General features: G+C 37.6%; 1 pseudogene; it reads right to left on the bottom strand.

The window, feature by feature from the left end:
- Positions 1 to 4,875: 4,875 nt before the first annotated feature.
- On the bottom strand, positions 4,876 to 5,411 carry LOC102495125 (calcium load-activated calcium channel pseudogene; annotated as a pseudogene).
- Between the last annotated feature and the right edge of the window lie 1,574 nt (positions 5,412 to 6,985).

The raw sequence follows: 6,985 nt of genomic DNA, 5'->3' as shown, positions 1-6,985 counted from the left end.
AAGATACCTTGTTTATAGTAAGTAACTATAAAAATGTGTTGATTAACTGCCGTCATTACCGTAATTAGTCTCAGAGAATGCACTTATAGTTAGGCGTTTCTTTCCATAAATATTTTCCAAAGAATTATACAATATCCGTTTTCAAATTCTTATTCATCCATTAAAAAAAAATTACAGTGCTTAATTTAGTAGACCACATCCATGATATTCAGGATGGAACATAGAATTACTTATCGAATATCTAGGTGCTATTCAAATGTCCCTCAGTTTATTTTAGTTTATTATATGTCTGGTTATTTTTTTTTGAGCAATAAAATAAGGAATGCTATAATAAAATTCAAGAAAAAAAAATTTCTATTATCCTAAAGGAAGCATGTTCTAAAGTACAGTTATATCCATCTCTGGGCATATTTTGAAACCAATTTGAACAGATGTATTATTATAATAATACCTTAAGATCCTTTCTCCTAAGTAGAAATGAATATTCTTATTACATTCTAATGTTAAGCCAATAGAAACGATTCCTTCTTTGGGCCAGCAGTTAGCATAATGGCTATGTCGCTGGACTCCCGTGTAGCCGACCGTGGTTCACGTCTAAAGCTCATGCTGGGTGTGTGTGTGTGCGTGCCCAAGATCCCGAGAGGAGAATGGAGGAGAAGGGACTGCAGCGTGGCCATCCCCCCCGGGATTGATTTCTCACTTTCTGTCTGTCTGTCTGTCTGTCTGTCGAGCGCATGCGTCGTATAGCAAAAACCTCTCCAAAAAAAAAAGAAAAGAAAAAAGAAACAATTCCTTCCTTCTTTTCTGCAACATCCTGACTTCCTGACTTTGAGGTAAATATTTAAGTTCTTTTGTCCTGGCAATGATGTGGATATACTTATAGGATTTACAGCTAGGAGTTGGAAATTCATCAGAAGTATATAGTGTTTTCAAATTGAAAATAAATAGTCTCGCATTCTAATGTAAACTAGCTTAAGTATTCAAAAAGGTAGCTTTAAGTTAAGAGATGATATATTGGGTTGTGAACGGGATCATTCCTTTGTGTTTATATAGACAAAATTTTATAATAGATTGTGATTGGATTGCTTAAATTGAAAGTCCCACTAGGAAAACATTTGATATATTTTATGAAGCATCAAATGTCTTAGACTATTAGAATTTTTAAAAAATAATTATTAAGTAATAGTTTATTAAGTAATAATTTGAGGTTAGAAGATACTTCCATGCACAAAGTAAACATCCTTGTCTTCTGGCATCTTTCCTGGGGTCAGGATGAGCCCTGTGTTCTCAGAGTTAGTACCTCCCTTGCTCTACATTGGCAAACAAACAAACAAACCAAATCAAATAGAACAAAAACCTGTTAGACTTGAGGTAAGTTCATCTTGGTCTATGGGTCTCTGTTGGCTAGAGTCAATAGGGATCCTAGATGCCCTCTGACTGCTCAAAGTAAGACTATTCCTCTATGGAATTTAATACCTTCAGAGACAGGATTCAAAAGGGTTCCCTCAAATGCTGTGTGTTTCTAGTAAGAGACATGTTTCTCCTCTGTGTCCACACATACACTTACAGCTCTCCACTTTGTACATATATATGCATAAATTATCTGCATTGAAAATAGTGGGATAGATTTAATCACTGTTCTTTTATAGTTTCTTTTATAAATTTAATCACAATATATCACCTAGCTTGTAAAGTGAATTTATCCAACATGAATACACCTCACACCAATCCAGTTTAGGATGCTATACTCCTTATCATCAATAGAAAACAATCCATGTTCTTTACCTCTTTTTATCAACACAAGATTTCAGATGATTCTTTCTCCCCAACCCTAATCTTTATATCCTCCCACATACCCCTTTTCTGGTCCCATCTTCTATCTCTTCCTAATCATCTTTCATCACATCTTCTGGAATTCATGGTTAGTTATTAGCAAAATCTTTATTGTTTGTTTGTTTGTGTGTGTGTGTGTGTGTGTGTGTGTGTGTGAGAGAGAGAGAGAGAGAGAGAGAGAGAGAGAGAGAGAGAGAGAGAGATGTAGAGAGGTTTTTGCTATAGGGCACGTGTACTCACCAGAAAGATAGAGACAGACAGAAAGCGAGAAATCATTCCCAGGGGGGATGGCCACACCAAAATCCCTTCTCCTCCATTTTTCTTTTGGGATCTTGGGCATGCACACACATGTGCCCAGTTTGAGTTTAAGCCACCAGGTCCAGGACTTGAACCGCAGTCAACTACATGGGAGTCCAGCCATATAGCCATTATGCCAACTGCTGGTCTCCAAAATCTTTATCTTCAACTGCTTCCCATCTCAAAACTGTCCAGAATTGAATCTTATGTCATTAGACTTTATCTCCTGATAGTGTTATTAATTACCCTTAGATCTCTTTTCCTCATTTCTTTTGAAAGATTTTGTTCCTATCTCGTTATCATCCCATTCAATGTCATATTCTTTTCATTCTCATATTTTTGATGATTTCTTTATGAATAAAGATGATCATTCCAATACCTTGGGTGTTTAAACCCTTGATAATTACTGTAACCCATGATTAATCTTAGTTTTGAACATTCCACTTTCTGATTGTCAGCTCCTCTCTTTCTAACTTGATCTTCTAATACCTCAACTCCAACAAGATTTTTAACCTTCTCAGGGACTGCAATCCATTGATTGTACCATCATTTCACTGTCGCCCAAACCCTCTCCTGTCTTTAGTGCTTATCCATATTAAATTTAATATAAATGAATTATGATTTCTTTCTTTGTTTAATGACAGGAGAGAGACCATAAGGGAGAGAGAGAAATAGAGATGATAGATAGATAGATAGATAGATAGATAGATAGATAGATAGATAGATGATAGATAGATAGATAGATAGATAGCTATAGATTTTTCTTACAGGATATTGCCTATGATGTAATCCTCCTGCCCAAGCCTTCCAGCTAGCTAAGATCACCGGTATATGCCTTTATAGTTAGCCTGGGGTGTTTTGCTTTTGTTTTAGGTTAGATTAGAAACCAAACCCATTCCTCCCATGTGGCCCCAGTCACCACACAGCAGTGTCCTCCAGCCTGTGCCACTATTACTAGGCCTATTGTGATTTCTAATGATCTGACTCTAATGTTTATTATAACTTCTAATCATCTAACTCTTGCTGTGCTCTATGTCAACACCTGCTCAACTAAAAATGGCTAGAGCAAAACTCATAATCTTGTTGACTAGTCTTATTTAAAATTCATGATTATTAATGTCAAGTGAGCCCAACAACTTTATTTCTCTAACCTAATACTCAGCTATTGACCTCACTTCCTGAACTATAAACAATTAACCATAAATTATTAACAATCCACTTACCTGTGATGCCCACCTGCTCTGCCTTCTCTGCTGGTATTATGGGAAAAAATGTTCTTGTTCTTAGGGTGAACCATCCTCTGTACTATGCATTAAATCCTGCTTTAAGGATATTGCTCCAAATATTTTTCCTTCTTTTTCCTGAATCACTTCTCCCTACTTCTCTAGATATTCCTCATTATTGAAAATGCACTTTTGTTTTATCCAACCTTAAAAAGTTTTCAGGGGTATAATAAAATGAAAGGAAGAACGCTAGCCAGTCAATGTGGAAGGAATGATAAAATTTCAAAAAATCACCATTTTGTAACCCCCAATGGGATATATTGAGGCAAAGATTGCCAGGGGCTTCAAGAAATTATAGGTGAAAATCTTTTTGGGAAAAAGTTTTATATTGTCAATGTTTTACCCCAAGTAACTTGAAATTTTACTGTAGAGATGACTTTAAAATTACAAAGAGAAAAGTGTATTTTTAGAGAAGAGAAATCTGGTGGTCACAGTACTAAAAGTGAAATAACCACAAATTTTGTGCTTTGATGCTTCTTTTCTTTTTGTAGATGAAATAGCTAAACTTTTGACCTCTTTGTTGATCTCAGCCATATACTTAGCTTAAAAAAAAAAAAGTAAAGAGTTCCAGTTAAGTGTTAGAGAAAGGAGATCCAGCAGATGGTGTACTGGTTGCTAGATTCCCACATAGCTGACCACAGCTCAAGTCCCAGACCTGGCAGTTTGAAACTCATGCCAGGTTACATGTATGTGCATGCCCAAAATCCTGAGAGGAGAGTGGAGGAAAGGGAATTGCAGTGTGGCCATCCCACCTAGAGAGTGATTTCTCACTTTTTGTCTCTACAGCAAGCACATGCTCCCTATAGCACACAAGGAATTAGACAGATAGAATTGCTCTTCTAGGTCTCTAACTGCTCAATAAGGGCCATCTTCCATGGTACATGGCATACACATGACCTTGGGAGTCAGCCCCACGGAAATGATTTGTGTAAGCAAAACAAGAAAGATGCTTTTTGTTTCTTATTACATAAATATCACTTGACCTCAACTAACCAACCTACGAGTTAAAAAAATTCAACCATGACCAGAAACATTCTCACATTTCTTGGGTGTCATTGTCATTCTGCTCATATCTGAAAAGCCTAGAAATAACTCAAAGCTATAAGGTAGCCCAAGTGCTAAGGCTGCCTGTGACCCTTGTTATAAAATGGTTGCCAGTCTGGGGACCAGCAGACAGCATAATGGTTACATCCTGGACTCCCACGTAGTTGACCATGGTTCAAGTCCCAGACCTGATAGCTTAAAGCTCACACTAAAATCCCAAGAGGAGAATGGAGAAGGGATTGCAATATGTTCATCCCCCCAGGGGTGATTTCTTGCTTTCTGTCTCTTCTGTGAGTACATGCTCCCTATAGCAAAAATCTCTCAAAAAAACCCAAAGACCCAAACAAACAAAAAACGATTGACAGTATGATTTGAAGGTCTGAAAAGAATCAAAGTAATTAAAAGGTCTTGCTTGAGTTCAAGAGAACTTCCCAGAAGGAAGCTGCAGGCCAAGAAATCCACCTGTCTGCTTGTGGTAGAATATGAGGGGGAGAGACCAAGGATCTTCTGGATATTCTGCTTAATCGACATGGTACATAGAATATACCAGAAGATGAAGGAGCAGTCTGTCATATCATCTTGCAGCAGGTTTAATGAGACAGTCCTTGGATGTAGGGAAGGTGTGTGAAAGGGAGTTTGGTTACCATTCTTCTGTCAAATATGGAATTGAACATTCCTGTTAAGGCAGTAAAACAAAACCAATTGCAAATATGGATTTCATTAGGACCATAAACTGATCCCCGTCAGCTTCTTTTCTTGCCTCTATTTTTTTGTTTTTGTTGTCGATAAGCTGACTCTATTATTGTTTCCTTCTTTTCCATTTTTTTTACTCTACTTTTCCACTTCTGCTTTTAGTCTCTTGTACTTATCTGTCCTATAAAGCAGGATCCAGGTTATGCTGTTGACTAGCCAAGTTGTGCACACAGGTGAAAATAAGGAGAGTGTCCAGGACATTGGTGTTGGTCTTGCAACTGTGTCCCTGCACTCTCACTCACCAGGGTGGAAGTGCTTCAGAACCAGGGGAAGTACGGCAAAAATGGCTTTCTGAAATCCCACAACTGCTGACTGACAGCCTGGAGACCACGCTTGATGCTTTTTTTTTCTTTCCATAGAGGACATACATATGTGTGTGTGAGAGAGAGAGAAAGAGAAAGACAGAGAGACAGAGAGGGAGAGGGTCCCTCTGATGGAGCCCAGTCATGCTGCAGTCCATTTTCCCTTCATTATTCCATCCCATCAGGATCCTAGGTATGCAGGTATATGCCTAGCATGTTTTTCAAGTCACTAGGCCAGAATTAAAACCATTTTCATCCATGTAGGATCCACTCCCTCCCATAGCACTTAACCTGCTATATTACAGAGTGGCTCTACCTTAATGATTTGATGTGGACAAAATGAATTTTACTTCATTTCTGAAGCAGTCTTGCTTAAAAATGTTTAATTTGAATCTAATCAGCTTCTATGTCTTAATGGTACAATAAATACATGGAATGTAAAAAAGAATTAGATAATATCACAAGAAAATAATCAGACAAACCTAGAATATGGGATATTCTGTAGAATAATAGACCTATACTCTTCAAAGTATCATCCTTAAAAAATGGTGGAAGAACTAGATTAAAATAGACATAAAATTCAAATGCAGGGGCCAGCAGATGGTGTAGTGGTTAAGGCATTGAACTCCTGCATGGCTGGCCACAGTTCAAGTCCCAGACCCAGAGGCTTGAAACTCATGCTGGGTGGTGTGCATGTGTGCCCCAAAATCCCAAGAAAAGAATGGAGGGGAAGGGACTGTGGTGTGGCCATTCCCCCAGGGGGTTATTTCTCAGTTTCTCTCTCTTTCTCTCTCTCTCTCTCTCTCTGGCATGTGCATGCATTCTATAGTGAAAATCTCTCTTAAAAAAATTCAAATGCAGTGATCAAATCTCCATTAGAGCTAAGCTATCCAAAATAATAACTGAAATATATTGTTTGGGACAATTGGATAACTGAGCTTGTTCCATTATCTCTTAATGAATCTAAGAGGAATTCCTTGTCCAAATTTTATAGGCCTTCTTTGAAATGCATAGTATGTAGTTTTGCATTGTAATTTCCAATACCTATACCATGGGTAATCCCCATGAATATTCTGTTTCAATATTATCATTTATTAGAAGAAAGAATGATGATTTCCAGGACATCCAAAGATATAAAAAGAAAAACAACATAACTGGAAAGTTTCTTGTTTTATCTTATTTTAGCTGTCATGTGTCACAGCTACTCTTTATCACTATGAACAACAAATATTTATTGAGCATCTACTATGTGTTGAGCAGTGTTTTGCTGCTGGGATATAGCAGTGAAGAAAGTAGGCAAAACATTTGCCCTCCTGAAGCTTAAATTTTAGAGAAGACATAAAAATAAATATTAAAGGGATCAGCAGTTGGCATAATGGCTATGTCACTGGACTCCCATGTAGTTGATTGCGGTTTGAGTCCTGGACCCAGTGGCTTAAACTCATGCCAGGTGCATGTGCAAGATCCCGAGAG

This window comes from Tupaia chinensis, unplaced genomic scaffold (genome assembly GCF_000334495.1).
Source record: "Tupaia chinensis unplaced genomic scaffold, TupChi_1.0 Scaffold000135_1, whole genome shotgun sequence".
In the NCBI taxonomy this organism is placed as follows: domain Eukaryota; kingdom Metazoa; phylum Chordata; class Mammalia; order Scandentia; family Tupaiidae; genus Tupaia; species Tupaia belangeri.
The sequence above is the reverse complement of the archived record's forward strand: the minus strand, read 5'-3'. Positions and strand labels throughout refer to the sequence as shown.